The sequence below is a fragment of the Pelodiscus sinensis genome, chromosome 5 (assembly GCF_052426305.1).
Source record: "Pelodiscus sinensis isolate ZL-2025 chromosome 5, ASM5242630v1, whole genome shotgun sequence".
Lineage (NCBI taxonomy): Eukaryota > Metazoa > Chordata > Testudines > Trionychidae > Pelodiscus > Pelodiscus sinensis.
The window spans coordinates 25,296,925-25,316,848 of record NC_143056.1 but is presented as its reverse complement, the minus strand read 5'-3'; positions in this window follow the sequence as shown (position 1 = coordinate 25,316,848).

The following is a 19,924-nucleotide window of genomic DNA, read 5'->3' as shown; positions in this document are numbered from 1 at the left end:
TACACAGAGGCACCTGCGTGCTTCCAGCATTTGATGTATCATTAAATATGCCTTCTTACATTTGGCACAGAAACCCTGATAAAGTTTCACCTTTTAACGAAATAAATGACTCAATTAACAAGATGAAAAACAGCAGTGTGGTGGCAGACCCTCTTGGAGGCAAAAAAAAAAAAGGATAAAAAAGAATTATCCCAGCAGGGTGTTAATTCAGGGAGCGCCACAACACACAGCGGGTACCTGATTTGACTGACAGCCACCCAGCAAAGCTGACAGATTTGTCAGCTTGCTGACCGCTGGCTTGAGTCCCTCACACCACCCTAGGAATAAATTGTTGCTCAAGAATGGCTGGGCAAGCAGTCACTTGTCTCTGTTAATCTAATTGATTTTTTTAAAGTTGTTTTTATTTTTATCTCTTGCTATGTAAAAATGCTCTTTCTGGGAGCAGCAAATTTGTTGGCATCCATGCACAGCTAACTTCCTCCCAGTGACACAATGCCACAATAAGTGTTTTTAAGGAATGTGTAGATATGATGGCTGGACCAAATTCTCTCAGCTACATTCATGTAGCCCCATTGATTTAGATGGGGCCATATGAAAGCGAGGTGGGCAGAATTAGGCCCACTGATTGGAAAAATGATCTTGCACTGGGACTGGATATCTGGGTTCCCAACCCTGCCACAGACTCTGTGTACTAGAACCAGCTCTGTTGAGAATATTTATCATTGATCTGGAAAAGCAGGTGAACAACAAAGAGGCAAAGTTTGCAGACAATACAAAATTATTCCAATTAATTTTGTCCAAAGCAGATTGCCGAGAGTTAAGGAAGCTGACAAAACTGGATGACTGAACACCAAAAGAGGAGAAGAAATTCAAAACTGAAAAGTGCAAGGAAAAGCACATGGGACAAAATAATCCCAACTACACATATACAATCTGTATACCCTAAATTAGCTGTTACCACCCAAGGAAGAGATCTGGGGCCACCATGAATAGTTCTTTGAAAACTTCCACTCAATGCGCAGCAGCAGTCAAAAAGCTAACTGTATGCTAGTAACTATTAGGAAAGGGATAGAAAACAAAAGAGAAAATATTTCAATGCCAGTATGTAGATGTATGATTCTCTCATACTTTGAACATTGTCTATTTCTGTTCTCCCCATTTCTAAAAGGATACTGTGAAACTGGAAAAGCTTCAGAGAAGGGCAACAAAAATTATTAGTGGTATGGGACATCTTCCATGTAAGAAGAGATTAAAAAGACTAGGACTGTTCATGTTAGAAAAGAGATGACTTAGATTGTGTCTAGATTACATCCCTTTTCTCAAAAAAGTGATGTAAATTAGACACTTCGAAATTGCACATGAAGCGGTATTTAAATTTCCCACACTTCATTGCATAATGGTGTCCGCTTTTTTTTTAAATGGGGCTTTTCAAAAGAAAAATAGCCATTTAGATGGGGATTGATCGAAAATAAAACCCTTTTTCAAAAGATCCTGTACTCCTCATTTCATTTAGAAAAAAAAGTGGCTGCCATTATTCAAATGAAGCACAGGAAATTTAAATCCTGGCTTCATTTGCAATTTCGAAGTGTCTAAGTTACATCCCTTTTTCGAGAAAAGGAATGTAGTCTAGACACAGCCTAAGAGGAAATATGATAATGGTTTAGAAAATCATGAATGGTGGAGGAAATGCCATTTACTATTGCACACAATCCAAAACACAGCGGTCACCCAATCAAATGAAGAGGCAGCAGGTTTACTGCAAACAAAATGTTGTAATTTTCATAAACAAACACGTTCCCAGGGGATGTTGTGAATGCTAAAACTATAATGGGTTGAAAAGAGAGTGGATAAATTAATGGAGTTGAGGTCCACCAAAGATGGTTTGGGTCACTGCATTTGGGGTGACCCTAAACCTCTAACTACCAAAAGGTAGGAGTGGAAGGAAAGGGTGGATTGCTCCATGATTCCCCTATTCTGCACATTTCCTTGAAACTCTAGTATGGGCCATTGTTGAAGACAGGATACTAGCAAAATTGATGCTGGTCTGATTCAGTATGGCAGCTCTTACGTTCCCTGTATGATTTTGGCTGAGTTATTTACTCCCTCTGAGCCTCAATTCATCACCCATAGAATGGAGACAGCACTACTTTCCTTCTCTTGCCTTTTACTCTATTAGATTATAAATCTTAAGGTTTGGGACTAGAGCTAGGCTTTTATTTTATTTTTATTTTTTTTGGCAAACAATTTGTTATGAATGACTATTGGGCCAAGGAAAATAATGAGAATGATGATAGCCTGCAGCCTCCAGGCACTAATGTTGACACTGTGGGGCAAGAGCTGGGCAGAAGTAGGACCACTATGACTACTACTCCTGGAGAGGACTCCATGTAGTGCTCCATAAAGCTGCTTTGGAAATGAGCTGTCCTGGGAGCAGGGCCAGACCAAGCCATTCCGGCACCCTGGGAAGACAGTTTAATTGCGCCCCGGGTTGGGGGAGGGCACATGTTCAGCCCCGCACCTGCCCGGTGCGTGGGGGAGGGCGCGTGTAGCTGGCGGCGGCAGGACACACATGCCCTGTCCGGCCCAGCTTGGCTACTGCTGCTGGCGCGCAGCCCGGGGCCACCTTATGCGGGCTGAGCCTGGCCATGCAGGGCCCCGCGGCCATGGGGGGAATGTCACTGCTGGCCGACACTGCAGGGGTTTAATGTGGCCCTCACCCCGGGTGGCCGCTGCAGGGAGGCCGCTGGGAGCTGCTGCAGCCCGCAATCCGGGAGCTGGGCGCGCAGCGCCTGATGGCAGCTGTAAGGGGCGCTGTGCGCCCCTTACAGCTGCCATCAGGCACCCCCCATAGATTGGCATCCTGGGCAGCTTCCTGGCTAGCCCATGCCTTAATCCGGCCCTGCCTGGGAGATAAGCTTCATGGCCCTTTTCACCATTCACCCTGACCTGGACATCAAGAGAAGCAAGCCAGAAAATCCATTGTTCACCCAGTTGCACCCTGGTATTACCTCTTACAATGTGAGACCTTGATCTCACTTGGGGACTCTAACTTCTATCATAACACACAGAGGCATTGGTACTATTTGTAGCAAATGCTGTAGTGGGCATGTAATGATTTTAACTACACAGGTGTCTATCTGGAACTACTTAATTGACATTGGTGTCTGATCACAATATGGAGGTAGGGAACTGTGTAAATCGCAGCAATGACTGAAAAATGGCAGTTTACACAATTTGTCACTAAGAGCCCAGTTCTAGCATCCTTAAATACTACCAGTATACTGACCTCCAGTAGCCATGGATAACCTAACTGTTGAACTTCTGGATAACAAATTGTCATTGTAGGCCTTCACTGATATTCAGCATTTGGTATTCTCATGCGTTGCAGATTTAGATCTTTAATGTTTGACAAATTGAAATCTCCTATTGTCCCACAACTGTTGTCACTGGCCATAGGGCCCAATTCCACTCCCTGTTACACCACAGTAAAGTTCCATCACCTACAGTACCAGCACCACAGATTTTTATATTAACTGTAGTCATCAGCACGTGTTTGATCTGTATGTCCTCATCAAAGGGGACTGGATACGAGGGACTGATCAGTGAATGTGTTTGGAGCTTGCGCTCCATCTCAAGAAGACAACACATGTGTTACATACTCTGTACAAATTCCAGCTTAGAAGGCTATCAGATAACAATTCAGTTTGATACTGGGGAGACCTCTGATGTAACTATCATAGTGATTTCTGACTGGAGACACTACAAAAGTAGAAGCTGAGACAAAAAATTCCAGCTGCAGCTATGACTGATGGCACCAGACAGCCAGAAGGCTGCCAAGGAGACACCTGAAGCCAGGTCCTGGACACAAATGAACAATGGATATCCTTTCTCTTTGAAGCTGAAAGAAGCTTCTAGCAGCACACTAATGAAGCATTATGGATGGACTCAGAGTAAACTGAAATTTTTAATCAACTGTGGACCATGTTTTGAACAATCTGGCCATGAAGTTATCGCCTCAGTGGTAGAGATAATGATCAGGAATTACAAAAATCAGTCTGTTGGCTGTCAGAACTTTTGAGGATAGGAGAGGTAAAATTGCCACAGATGTATTGGGCATGTGTTTGAGTGAGTCATGTACTGTTGATGACACTTTTTTCAGCTATAAATGATGTCTTCAAATGATACACAGCTTTTCCATGTGAGGTTGTATCATTAAGCACTGACAATACATCTGTTAACACTGAGTCTAGGAACTATAGTTTTACAAAATTATAAAGTGATGTGATATATAAATCCATATATGTTCTTGGATTGACACCATAGTACCTTTCACATTCTCAACAAAACTATTAAGAAAAAACACATCACTTTTAGTAAGCTCTTAGTATTCAAATGTATGAGACATGATGGATTTACTCTGACTCATTAAATGCCATGAGACAAGGATGAAGCAACTGAAATAATGTTGTGATGTATTTAGCTGTGTGAGACACCTATGTCTATGCATCAGAGAACATTAAAACATTACAGTGCTGTACAGTTCATTCACTTTCAAATGAAGATGCTTCTGGTCACTGGAGAAGACCCCAAGACAGGTTCTCAGATGTTACAAATGAAAAGTACCAATTTATTTTCACACTACTCTTCTCACATTGCTTCTGTCATACCAGACTTTACTTGAAATTTTCCCACAAGTCTTTGACAAATTTTACAGCAGATTATGACACTATATTCCATGCCTTATTCTGTTGACCCAGTTTCATACTGCCGCCCACCATGGTAGCACTTTTCTCTGAAAACGAGTAGGCATAGTGAAGTCTTTAGTGGTCTTCTTTGACTCTTCCTATGAAAGTCGATGGGACTATTTGCTGCGTAAGTTACAAAAACAGAGGAAAGATGTCAAAACCTGGCATTCAGTGAGCAAACTATTGTGATTATTAGGTGGCTATTATTAAAATAGATTACATTTCTTAGCATAAGTTATCAGCAAATGCCTACCATAATAAATGTAGACTACATATATGTATTTTGTAATTTCATAGCATTTTAAGGCCAGAAGAAACCATTAGATCTTCTAGGATGACCTACTGAATATCAAACATTATTAATTTCCACCTAGATATACTACGCTAAGCTCAAAGACTTTAATTAAATAAAGTGTTTCAGTCCTCAGGAGACTAAACTCTGTGCCACAGGTAGAGAATAGGAAAGATCAAAAGACCACCATTTCCCAATGCAAGGAACTAATTAATTTTGTTTTTCCTGTTTATTTGTTTGTTTGTTTACACAGTTTTAGCAAGGAGCACAACTCCCCATTTCTCCAGGGAACACAAGTAGGCTTACTCTTACACATGTCCTCCTGTTCGTCTTAACAGTCCCATTCCTGTCCTGAAGCAAAGTCACTTCCTCATCTTGTCCTAATCCATGCATACCCCAAACTGGCACCCTCGAGATCTAAGTACTCCCAAAGAAGGTAGTTTGCCAAACCAGGGTAGATCCAACCTTTAATATTACCAAAGGAAGGAATTTGAACCACAGTGTGCAATAATTTCAAAGGATGGGAATAAAGGCCAGTTTGGGGCATGCAGGGGTTAGGACACGATGGTGAGGAAGTGACTTTGCTTCAGGATGGGAATGGGCTCTCATGGGACTCCCTTGCTGGCTGCCAGCCTAGCCAATGCATTGCCCTTGGCTTGCTGGCAAGGGCTCCATACATAGCTGCTGCCCTGCTCAAGCCAGCACAGCTCTCTGCCCCCAGCCAGCATCTTCTCCACACTCTCAGCCTCAGGGGCTCTCTGCCCCAGCCGGCAGCAGCTCCCTGTGCCCAGCTGCAGAGGCTCCCTTCCCTCAGCTGGTGGTGGCTCACAAGCCAGCTATTATGGCTTCCTGCCTGGACCTGCTCCCGTTGCTAGTGGCTGGCCCTGCTCCCTGCCCTCAGGCCAGTGGCCCTGCAGGCTGCCTGCCAGCTGAGCTCCCAGCTGCTGGAAACCTCTGTGGTTGGGGCCCTCTGGTCCAGCAACATCTGTCGTCCTGCCAGACCATGGATGTTGCCAGACCACAAAGTTTCAACCTGTACTCCCGTTTCCTCCATTTAATATTTTGTCTGAACAACTTATGGGGAGTAATGTCAAAAATCTGCCTCCTCTTCCATTATCCTTAAATTAAAAGACATTTCTACAACACAAGTAAATCCTTTCTGTTCTGGAGCAAATGCATTCTAATTCGCTTGGAAACTTCCCTTTTAGCGCCTATCAGATTTTGAAAAATGCCATCATCAATATATACTGAGAGGGAATGTGGTAACGCTTTCTCAACTTCAGTACCTTCTCAAAGAGGCACATTGACCTCTGCTGCTTTATATGCAGAGAGAGAATGCTATTCTATAGGATGAGTGCAAAGACTATTTTATTTTCACATTAGTATCGAAAATTAATCCAGAGATGATACATAGAGCAAGAACAATGGAAAGCATTCACTTCTATGAATTATCAAGATCATTCATTTCTAGCATCTTCTAGCATTTTTTATCATGCCTGTGAAGGGAGGATATTCAGAGAAAAAGTATGATTGGTGTGCTTCTACCCTAATTTTCTTATATCTTTTGTTATTATTTTCATTTGTGGCAGTCTTTTCTGGAGAAAATAAAAAATAAAAGAATAAACAGACTCCGACTGTAGTTAGCCTCTTCTCAGTGAAAACAAAGTTTTAGAAGGCGAATTTCAACCACTAAAATACCATAATCAGCATTTTACATTGACCTTTTTGTGATCCTTTTGTGATTTTAAAGAGACCGTGTTCTATCTTTCTCCTACTTACGTTGACCAAGTTCTGAAGTCAAAGGGGTTGTACAGATGTGAGAACAAAACTTGTCTTCTTACGTCTTTCTGCAATGAAAACAATTTATTTTTAAGAGCTAGTAAATACTCCCACGTTCTTCTGAGTGCAAGTTTTACAAATATTAACTGCTGTAGCTATAATATGATTGTATTAGATGAGACTTACCCTGTTTGACAGCTGACTTATTCCAGAACATGAACAGTTTGGGCTAGCTCAGGGGCGGGCAATAATTTTGGATGGGGAGGGCCACTTCAACATTTTACTAACTGGCTGCACTTTTCTATGGAATGAGTGCGGAGTCCAGGACAGAGGTTAGGTGCAGAAGCTCGGGATAGGGGACTGGGATGCAGAAGAGGGTGTAGGGGTCTGAGAGAAAATTTGGGTGAAGGAGAGGGTTGTGACCTGAGGCATGGGACTGGATTGCAGGGTTCAGGAGGGGGTAAGGGTGCAGGAGAGGGTTCTGGTTTGGGGGAGGGATGTAGAAGTGGGTGCAGGGTCTGGGAGAGATTTGTGACCTGGAGCAGAGGAAGGAGGGTGCAGAGGATTTGGGTGCTGTCCCTGCTCCCAGCAGAATCTCTCAGCTCCCATTGGCTGATTTCCAGCCAATGGGAGCTGAGAGATTTTGCCAAGGACAGGGTGCGAAGCCTCTCTTACCCTCCCCACAGGGGCGGAGAGACCAGATTAAAAGGCTTGATGGTGGTAGAGGTTTGCAGGCTCGGCTAGATTGTCACTTTCTAGCTAGCCTACAATGAGGCCTGGAGGCTGAAGAGGATAGATCCTCAGGATCAGCTAGTAGTACTGGTTCATTCAAGAAGTTCATTACTTCTCCCTCCATGTCAGCTGAGCTGGGCTTTCCAGTGTGTAGGAGTTGTGTTCAGACAATATTCAGCCCACTCTCCAGCCATCAGGGCAGGGATGAAAGTGGTGTCCTGTAACCTATGGACAGACTGGTGATGTGGAAAGGCTGAGCTTGGGAGTGAGAGGCTCTCCATATCCCCTTGCTTCCTGGCATGGTTTGTAGAGCAAGTCACAATTTTTGCTTTGATTAAACAGTGCTTCAGTATTGTAATATCAAATGTGTAGAGACTGCAGATATTACAAATTCATATATATATATATATATATATATATATATATATATATATATATATATATATATATATATATATATATATATATATATAATTTCAATATTCATAAACAAGAAGTTATGACTAAGAAAATGTGATACAAACTGCAAGGTTCATGTCCTCTTTGACAGAGACAGTACCATATGAAGCAACATCAGTTCAAGTCCTCCTCACCCTCCAGTAATCTCTTTCTGAAAGAAAAATTTACACCCATTCAAGCTCTCCACTTACCATTGCTACCTGCTTTGTGTATACTTTCAACCTATCGGCATCTAAGTAGATGACACAATACCTGTTATACAATGAGATGATGCTAGAATATGGCTTGAGACAACAAAACATTATACAAATACTGTGAAGAAGTCTATCTGCAATGCTTTGTGAAACAGAACATGCTGAAGCAAAAGGAGCTAGGCAGAGAATACTCTGTCCAGGGTGTCTGAGAGTTGAGGATATCTTTAATTAAGTGAAAATGCAGAAAGCATGCATTTGATTGTTGGCCCTTGGCAGACATTTTTAAGCACACATCTTTAACAAATAGATACTCTATCCATGAAAGTAGGCTAACGACACATATGGAGTAATATCCTGGCTTCACTGAAGTCAATGATAAAATTTCCATTGGCTTCAAGAGGGCCACCCTTACACCTAGGGAATCCAGAATGGCACTATGTGTATTCAGGTAGATAGTCCACTTGATTTTTTTCTTCTGCCCAAATATCATCACAGATATTAGATATCATTCACCATTATGTTATTTCAGTTTTAGGCTGGAAATCCAAAGAATGGATTTACACTGAGGTTAACTGGAGTGATTCCACATTAAATAAAGTCATTGCATTTTCAATAAATTGATAACTTTAAAGTATGATATTTTGTCACATTTTTTCTCTTTCTATAGTTCTAAATACAGCAAATCAAATTCAGACCATAGGAGGTCAAACAGAAACAAATGCATGGCTAACTGGCTTAAATAATTTCACTTCATTGAAACTGTGCCTTCTTACTACAGGACTGAAATGTGTATAAGTGTGTATATCTTGTACTTTTATTATATTCTTCCCCTCTATGAATTCACTGATAAATCAGCTCAGTATCATTTCATAATGCATACTTCAAGCTCTCACCCTGATAATCCAATAAGGGTACTGAAATAACACCTGGTAACTTACGTGACCAATCACAACGAACCAAGATAGCTCAAATTTTGAATTACAAATGCTTTCTGTGAAGCTTGGATAATCATTCCATAGAAGGGGAGGGAAAAAATCAGGAAAATTGCGATTTTGATTGTAGAAACTACCAGCAGAAAAATTAGTAAAGTCATTGTGTAAATGATTTGCTGTTAATTATTTGCCAAGCTCTATTTGTATTGAAGTATTAAATAGTCTGGATAATGTCTTATAATAAATCTGAAACAATTCAGATTTTTTGCCATTCTAATTTGACTAAAATTTGGTTTAAAGGAACCAGAATACAGGGCAACATTTAGGCTAGCCCCACAGAAACATGTTGAAGAATTTCTTGTTTCCTTCCTACTTTGCCTGCAATAAAAGAGAAGCAGGCAATGAATTTCAGTGAGTAGTTGTATAAAACCATGATTTATTAAATAACTTTTTGCAAAGGGAATAGTTTAAGGAAAAGAGGTCAGGCATTACATAATCGATGAAATCCTTGAACATGTATTGATCCATGCTTATTACATTTTTAAACTCTCACCTGTGAATAGTTCCCAATAACACAATAACTGTAACTACTTGTTGTTTTTACAAGAAATGTAGTAAATATAATTTGCTGTTCTTAATCATGGAAGATATCCTTTCTCTCTAAAGATTACCACCAAAGACTTATTTACATCCAATATACAATGCAAATATACAGTAGATGGAATTTTACACTGTCCTCTTTTCCACTTTCATTTCTTAGAGCATTTCATGTCTGTATTTGACACTATCTGTGCTAACACATTTTAGTCACATATGGAAATCCCAAACAAACTTCCCTGACAATATAAATTGTTACTAGAAAATAGCATAATGATGTGTTAGACCTCTAACCCCCAAAAAACCTTCACTGCCTTATTCATTACTTAAATAAAAAGAAAAAGGCAAGTTAACTGTCATGAGTTTTTTCTCAGAGCTGTAGAATTTCACAAGGAATTCAATCTACAGGAGAAATAGAGGATAGTTGGTCGCCAAGACAGGCCTGCCAGGAGAAAATCTTTCTGCTGCTTCTGTTCAACACAGCTTGAGGCAAAGCAGGTTGTATAGGCCTTGACCCAGCAAGGTCATCATTTTGTGAGGAATTCTGTTGCTTGGCTTTGCATAAAAACCAAGTTCTTTTAGCCAAAACAGAGCCCTGTGTAAAATAATCCCTCAGCAAGGATCCTCGACTTCAGTGAAAAGGCTAAATGCCCCCTTTTTGTCTGCATGTCCAGGCTTTTTAGTCCTTCCTCATCAGGTAGTACACAGTTCACAGCAAATCCATTTGCAGGATTCAGAAAAAGCCCATTTTTTCTGACCTCCATGCCAATACTCCTTCACCTCATGTAAGACCTTCATTTATGTTCTGGGCACTTCGCTACACAAGTAGAAAGGGAAGCACTACACTAGCTTAAAGCTGGGCAAGCTTTTATTCTAAAAATATATTTTAAAGGATTCCTTTTCTCTATACAGTTTATAGTAAGAAAAAGTGTTATGTTTTAATAAAGCAGGTGATGTACAGATACAATTTAAAAACCACCAGGACCGCACAATAGAACTGAGCATGGGGTAGAGAATAAGAGGGAACTGGGAAGGGGGAGGGGGACAACTGGGATAAGGAAAGGTGGTTTTAAATCACCTTTGCATTCCCTCCCCTAATTTTGAATTACATATAAGTTATTTTACATCACTCCGGAAGCATAAAAGGACCTTAAAGAAAGCAGAAATGCTTTCCTGGAAACATCCCCTCTACAAGAAGTCTCCCTGACTGGTGCAGAATTGGTACAAAGATTCTGCACTGGCATCAACATATGGGAGAGAACCAGGGTACAATGACTATAGGGGCCAGAAATGCAGAGTACATGTTAAAGCAGCTCTGACATTGCTGTATTTGGCTGGACAAGCCTCTGTATAGTTCCAGAGCACAGAGAGTGCAAAAGTGTCTCAATGCTACCTTGGCCTGTCCCCTCCACTCCATCTTGGCTCCAAGCACAGAAACAAAGTAAGGCTACATCTACACAACTGCAAAATTTGACCTAACGTATGCAACTCCCACTATGTGAACAAGGTAGCTGGAGTTGATATACTTTAAGTTGAGGTACTGTGGGGTTTATGCCATGGTGGGGGGAAGATGTCAACAGAAGAAACTCTGCTGCCAACTTCCCTTACTCTTCTCATCTGGGCATAAAGTAATGGGGTCAATTGGAAAGCAATCTGCAGTCAATTTGGCAAGTCTTCACTAGACCCACTAAACTGACCACCGGTAGATTGATCTCAGAGTGTCAATCCCCACATTAGTGTAAATGTGGCCTAATTCAGTTCCATAGTAGTGGCATAATTAAGGACCAGAATGGTCACATTTCTAGAGGAGATGCAAAAAATGGTTACAAGCATGGACAACATGCTCAAGCTGGGTCACCTTATGACATTTTGCCTTCTCTATATATGCCCACAGTTGCCACCATTGAAACCATCACCATCTACTAAAATTAGTCCCTTCCTGTGTCCTCCATTACAGCCTACAGATGAGTAGGGTCCAAGGGATGAATTTTCTCAATCCCGGGCTTCAGTGGGAGTTTTGTCTGAGGAAGGACTGTGGGGCAAGTTATATATGGTGTGCAGTGTGAGCAGCATACTAGGACTCCTCTTCCTGTTGAGTGTCACACATAAGAGTCCATCTAACAGTCTACAAAGGCCTGAGCATGGTGTAGGGTAAAAAGGAGAATACTATAAAAAGAGGAATAGAAAGAGGCTTTGGGATGACCGATACTTTTATGAGATGAGAGTTTCTTTGAATTCTGTGCTGTCCATTTCAGTACCAAGTACACAGTATTCATAACCTAATTCTTAAATTTTATGAATCACTGTCAACTTGCATTGTTTAAGGCTTACTATCAAAATAAGTTGTTCTGCAGACTGGGGGCCTGAGCTCTTTAGAGGAATGTCAAGAATCTTCTACATTCCATATAATATTTCAATCATTGAGTCTATCGGGCGCACTTAAACCCTCACTCACCACACAAAGTATGCTTTTTGAACCATTACAGTCCAAGAAGCAAAAGCTGGCAAGGACCCTAGCTACCCTGGTATCTATTCACCTGGTGCATTTTCAGAAACCTTTGACAATCCAAATGGCAGCTCACTCTGTAAACATATTAGCCATGATGGCAACAATGGCCATGGAAGAGGGGAAGAAATGCAGTCATATTGCAGCTGAATCGCAAACCAAAACAAATATTTCAGCAGTCTTTCTTGGTCTATCAAGGAGATGCAGACCCTTAAGGAATCTGAGCCTTTGCCCCTTCTCCCTAGGTACAATCACTAATCTCTTTCTTTTTTTTCACCCCCCCCCCCCCAAGGGTGCAACCTACTTACCTAGCACATAAAATGCAGAAATTCGTATTATCACAGTTCAGCTTTAGAGATTTACATTAGAATCAGAGAACCTTATTTTAGCACAATATATATGGTGAGCAATACAGTGAGAGAAGACTGGGTTTATTCCCCAGATAAGTCATTTATTTCTTACCTCAAAGAAAAATCCAATATCCTGAGATCAGATGCATATTGAGGCTTTGGTGGAAGAAAAAAAACTGACTTAGGCTGGATTAACGTGTTCAAATTGGACATTCACCATCTGTATTCTCCGCAGAGCTGACTTTGTACATATTGCATACAGTATACAAATGCATGAGCCTGGCTTTAACATTTTTCTCCAAGAGGCTATGGAGCCATGAAATTATTTACCTAGCAAATAATTTATGAAAGCCTCATGTTTCTTTTTGTGTCAATGTTTTACTGTCTTATTGTCTAATGCATTTGTCAACGATGAATTTTAGAGATTCAGGCAATAAATGGATGTATGCAGGAAGGCTGAATGCAAACAAACTGTTCGCACGGAAGTGGGAATTCACATTTTAAACAGTTAAAACCAGAGAATAAAAATGTAAGGAGGATGATAGGAATTACAAAGACTTCCACTAGTAGGTTACTGGTATGTTTTAGTGCCTGGTCAGTCATAATTAAAAATCACTACCATCTTTTTGGGGGTGGAAGTTTTGTTAAACAGAATCGGTAAAAATATTTCCAGCAAAACTGCTTTACTGCAAATTATACAACTAAACATCTTTTCCAAAAAGTTTCTGTTTTCCACAGAAAAAATTATGTTTTCATGAAAAACCTGAAAAGCAATACTTTTTTAGGCTCGTGCAAGAACATTTTCAAATTTTTTCAATTTTCATTTTTGAGTGAAAAGTTTCCTTGTGGGTGAACAAAACATTTCTGACCATTGTAATGTTAAATTTTCTGTCCATTCTCAGTCGAGTTTCTGGAAAATCCTTACTGCAATTTGTATTCATGTTGACAGTCTGAGTCGAGAGGCCATGAATTTAAATGGATTGGAAACTGAATCTTTCATTTCTAGAGAAGATCAGTTTCTCAAGGGCCAAACTGATGCTTACTGATGTAAAGAAAAGGGGGGATAAAGATAAGAGAGAGAAAACACAACTCTCCTACCTTGTTCTCAATATAGTAGAACCTCAGATAAATGAACACCTCAGGAATGGAGGTTGTTCATAACTCTGAACAAAACTTTCTGGTTGTTCTTTCAAAAAAGTTTACAACTAAACATTATCTTACTACAGTTTTGAAATTTTACTCTACAGGAGAAAAATGCTGCTGTTAATCATTTTAATGCAAATTAAATAAGCACAGAAACAATTTCCTTATCAAATCTTTCTCTCAAAAACTTTCCCTTTATTGTTTTAGTAGTTTATATTTAACACAGTACTGTTGCGGATTTACTGCTTTTGTGTGTGTCTCTTTCTCTGCTGTCTGACCACAGTTCCCAATGAGGTGGATCGCTGACATATCAGTTTGTTCATAACTCTGAGGTTCTATTGTACTGCTTTCCATGGCAGGATATTGAGAGCTGAAGCAGATGTAGTTGAAGCTCACGAAAAGGCCAAGGCTCAGGAAATGATTCTGCTAGACTTCCTGTATGATGTTACATAAGTCAAAAATTACATAAGTCATATTAGCCTCTCGGTGCTTCTGTTCACCATATGTAACCTGGGGTAGGTGGTTGTCAACACAGTTCCTGCCTCCCTCACATGTATATTCTGAGGATAAATACATTAAAGAGTGTAAGGTGCTGAGATGTCAAAGTGAGGAGGAGTCATATACCTCCCTAACAATCCTACAAAATGAGACAACTAATATTTCCTTTCTCTGAAGTTTGCAAGTTCTTTGTGGCAAGGCCTCTCTCACGTTTTAAGTGTACTTGTGTTCAACACAATGAGACTCTGGTCACAGCAGAGATCTAGAACATAACATAACATAAGAACGGCCGTACTGGGTCAGACCAAAGCTCTATCTAGCCCAGTATCCTGTCTGCCGACAGTGGCCACCACCAGGTGCCCCAGAGAGGATGGACTGAAGACAATGATCAAGCGATTTGTCTCCTGCCATCCTTCTCCAGCCTTTGACAAACAGAGGCCAGGGACACCAATTCTATCCCCTGGCTAATAGCCTTTTATGGACCTAACCTCCATGAAATTATCTAGCTTCTCTTTAAACTCTGTTATAGCCCTAGCCTTCACAGCCTCCTCTGGCAAGGAGTTCCACAGGTTGACTACATGCTGTGTGAAGAAGAACTTTATTTTATTAGTTTTAAACCTGCTACCCATTAATTTCATTTGGTGTCCTCTAGTTCTTCTATTATGGGAACTAATAAATAACTTTTCTTTATCCACCTTCTCCACACCACTCATGATTTTATATACCTCTATCATATCCCCCCTCAGTCTCCTCTTTTCTAAACTGAAGAGTCCCAGTTGCTTTAACCTCTCCTCATATGGGACCCGCTCCAAACCCCTAATCATTTTAGTTGCCCTTTTCTGAACCCTTTCCAAGGCCAAAATATCTTTTTTGAGAATCTGTGGGTGATTCTCTAATGCAAATACAACTAAAGTAAGTAGGGTGATAGGCCCCTTGCAGGTCTCACTTGTGAGGCTGTGGGTACCGAAGCCATAGAGAATTTCACCTTGTAGAGAACAAAGAGTGAATGACTATACATGGCTCTGGGGAGAGAGTAGTGGAGAAATGCTCCACACTTCTTAGATCAGCCCTAGATAGATGTTAATTTATGGGCTGATTTTCCCCATCTGTTAGGCATCTGCAGCTCCCACATTTCAATTTGGATCAGTTGAAATATTTCACCACAGTAATTTTGAAATGTTGCATTTAGATTGACCCTTTTTTGTTACAATTAATTTTAAAAGAAAAAGCTGCTTTGAACTAAAAAACTGGAATTTTTCAAAAGCTTCAGAGGGGTAGCTGAGTTAGTCTGTAACTGGAAAAACAATGAATAGTCTAGGAGCACCTTAAAGACTAACAAAACATGTAAATGGTATCATGAGCTTTCATGGGTACAACCCACTTCTTCAGATGAATGGAGTATTAAAAGTCTAGTTCCAAAATAAATAGGGATTGGGGTTGGGGGGGAAGAAGGAAGGAAAAAATAGTGAATTAGAGCAGTGTTTCTCAACCAGTGGTACGAGTACTCTCAGGGGGTATGTCTACACTACCCCCTAGTTCGAACTAGGGGGGGTAATGTAGTCATACGGAGTTGCAAATGAAGCCCGGGATTTGAATTTCCTGGGCTTCATTTGCATAAAGCCGGCCGGTGCCATTTTTAAATGCCGGCTAGGTCGGACCCCGTGCCGCACGGCTACACGCGGCACGGACTAGCTAGTTCGGATTAGGCTTCCTATCCAAACTAACTGTATGCCTCATGGAATGAGGTGTACAGCTAGTTTGGATTAGGAAGCCTAATCCGAACTAGCTAGTCCGTGCCGCGTGTAGCCGCGCGGCACGGGGTCTGACCTAGCCGGCATTTAAAAATGGCACCGGCCGGCTTTATGCAAATGAAGCCCGGGAAATTCAAATCCCAGGCTTCATTTGCAACTCCGTATGACTACATTACCCCCTAGTTCGAACTAGGGGGGTAGTGTAGACATACCCAGGGGTACTTAAGAGAAGTCTGGGGAGTACATCAACACAAATGAAGTTTGGAGAATTTTTGTTTTGAATTTTGCAGTGCTTTATTATATTTGTACTTTTTACATCCAAAAATTTTGCCTGTCTGGCTACGATTAAATTGTTTAAACAAATGTGTTGCAATGGTAGAAAATTTTTGCGTGTGTCTGAAAACTGTAGGTACTGGGGGTACTTACAATTTTTTTAAAGGGGGTACTTTATAAAAAAAAGGTTGAAAAACACTGAATTAGAGCGTTCCTGTTACATGAAGCTGATAGAGAAGGTGCAAATTGTTCTGAAGTACCCATTGTTTGGTTGGTGAAGTCATTAGGATGTGGAAGGTAGTGTGATAGCCAGGTAATGTCTTTATTCATACCTTTATGATGGGTCCCAAACTTGTAAGAAAAGTTAAGTTCCATGGCTTCCCTGTGTATTTGGCTTGTGGAATTGGCTTGAAACAACTCAGTGACTTGGAGATCCATTAATGAGTCCCCAGGCAGGTTAAAGTGTTCTCTAACAGGTTTCTGTGTGTTGACTTCTCAGATATCTGATTTGTGTCCATTAATTCTTTCCTGTAGAGACTATCCAGTTTGGCCAATATACATGGCAGAGGGGCATTGCTGGCATTTGATGGCATAGATCACATTAGTGGATGTGCAGTTAAATGAGCCCCTGATGTAGTGGCTGATGTGTTTGGATCCCGTAATGAAATCTCTTGTGTAGATGTGTGGGCAGAGTTGGCACTGAGACTGATTTCAGGGGTGGATTCCTGAATGATTCCGATGGAGATATGCTGCATGGTTACCTGAAAGAATTTGTTTGAGATTAGGTGTTGTCTGTAGGCGATGACTGGCCTTTCCCACCAAGGCCTGTGAGAGTGAGGAGTCATTTTCCAGGATAGGTTGTATATTGTTGGTAATGCATTGGAAGGGTTTAAATTGTGGACTGAAGGTGATGACAAGTGGAATTCTGGTGTTTTCTCTTCTTGGCCTGTCTTGAAGTAGTTCATGTCTAGGTACTCTTCTGGCTCTGTCGATCTGTTTTTTCACTTCTCCGGGTGGATATTTCAGTTTTAAGAATGCTCTATAGAGATCCTGTAGATGTTTGTTTGATTGGAGCAAATCTGCTTGGCTGTAAACAATAGATTGAGAAATGTGTCTTAGATGGAAGCTAGAGTCATGAAGGTAAGTGTAGCGGTCGATAGGTTTCTGGTATAAGGTGGTTGAAATGTGTCTGTCATATAATTGTACTGTAGTCTCAAGGAAGTGGACCTCTCATGTGGACTGATCCAGGCTGAGGTTGATGGTGAGATGAAAGTTATTGAAATCCCTGAAAAATTCTTCAAGGGTCTCTTCCTGTGGGTCATCAATGTAGCGTAAGTAGAGTAAGCGTGCTAAAGGGTGAGAGCTCAGGAAACATTGTTTAAGGTCAACCATAATGATGTTGATATATTGTGGGGACATGACACTGACTTAAAAATACAAATTGTCTCCAACTCGGAAATAGTTGTGAGTGAGGACAAAGTCACAGAGCTCTGTAACCAGTTTGACCACTTCAAAACTGGATTTTCAAATGTTTTTTAAGCCAGAAGCTTTTGTCAAATATTACTTTTCTTGCAAAAAAAATTGATTTTCATAAATCTTCATGTTCTGACAATAATGTAGTCAAAACATTCCATACTTATTCTAACCCACCAAACTCCAGCTAGATCTGCAGATCTGAACCAAATCTTCCTCCTTCCCCCATTTAAGTTTAAAAAAAAAAAACTTGAGCCAATTTTATTTCCTTTTGTTACCTCCTTTGCACCTTTAGGTTCAGGTAGGGGTCATGGAAATGATGACAATGCTTCCAACCTGACCACAACCAATAAATATCAGAAAGTTCACAAAACACCATTCTGCTAAGGTTTTTCAACCCTAGTCTGAAGGGATGTAGTAGTCATTATTTATTTATTTATTTATTCATTTATTGTTACAAAAGAACCTATGGGCCCAGGTGAGACTGGGGCCTTTTTCTGCTAGACACTGTCTATGCATGCACGCAGTGCTACAGTGCTCTGCCCTGAAGAGCATGAAGTCTAAATAGACAAGACAGAAAGGAAATGTTATTATCCCCCTTTTACAGATGGGGAATAGAGGCACTGAGTATGTCTTGCCCAATCATACAGGAGGATGTCTATGGCTTAGCTAAGTACTGAGTTTCAGTATAGTGCCTTGACCTCAGGACCATACTCCTGATAGTCTTTGAGTAAGCATACAAATTAAAACAAGCAAAACTTGAAATTAAACGATTGGCCTTGTTTGAAGGGAAGGATGATTTTATAGGGAAACAAGGGTTATGATGTAGCAATCTTTTACAAAATGAAGGAAACAAAACCAGGAGTAGAGATGAACCAGAATTTTTCAATAAATCATTTTTGATTGAAAGAATGCCCCTTTGTCCAAACTAGAGCTATTTGCAAAGTAGATTCAGATATGACAAATTTCACAATTAGAAAAGTGAGACAAATTTTTCAGTTGTTAAAGCGAAACACTTTAGCTAATTAGATGTTTAAATATGCCATTAAAAAGAACAAAAGATTGAAATCAAAATGAAGTGTTTCAAAATTAACAATACAAATATTTTGGTTGATTTGAAATAATCAAAAAATTGATTTTGATTTGTGAATACTTTTGGCTTTTTGGCTGATCTGAGGCAGGAAAAAAATTGAAAATTTCAAAAATATTCATAGAAAAGGAAAATTGTTTCCCACCTAGCTCTAGCCAGGAGAGACAGTTGACCAAGGGCTTGCTTATACAGATGTCAGGTAGGGTATGTCTACACTGCATTCCTCTTTCAAGAGGGGAATGCAAATGCAGCTGAGCAAAATGCAAATGAAGTGTGGATTTGAATTTCCCATGCTTCATTTGCATAATTGCATACGGGCACTTTTTCGAAATACCCTATTTTGAAAGAAAAAATGCAGTCTAGATGGGGTTATTTTTTTTAAAAACACCTTATTTCGAAATAACCCTTACTCCTTAAAAAATGAGGTTTAAGGGTTATTTCGAAAAAAGGGTTTTTTTCAAAATAACCCCATCTAGACCGCCTTTTTTCCTTTGAAATAGGGTATTTTGAAAAAGCACCCGGATGCCATTATGCAAATGAAGCACGGGAAATTCAAATCCGAAGTTCATTTGCAATTTCGCTCACTGAATTTGAATTCCTCTCTCAAAGAAGAATGTAGTGTAGACATACCCATAGTGAAGTTGCACTGTAAAATAAAGTATAGATTGAATCTCTCTAATCCAGCACTCTCTGATCCAGCAACATCCATAGTCCAGCGTGATTTTAGTTAGCCGAATGTCCGCTTATCATGGGTATGACCAAGTTTCCCATGGTTGCATGAAGTTTGTTTACAGCCACCAGTCTTGGCTCTCAATGTTCTGTGCGGTTATTAAACTCTAATTTGTCCCTAAATGTCTTCTAAGAGTTCAGTAGGCAGTGGAAGTGTTGGTAATGCTGCTAGATAATATTAACCTCCCATGGTTTGGAAAATTCTCTGGTTTGGTACCAGTCAGGTTCCAGAAGTGCCAGACTAAAGAGGTTCATCCTGTATAAAAGTTAAGACTGAAATTCTTGACTTTAAACATCAAAAAATATTTCTAACACATCAGCCAAGCAAGCACTGTCCATGGGGCACACTCCAGAATCAAATGGTTGCATGGGGAATCAAGG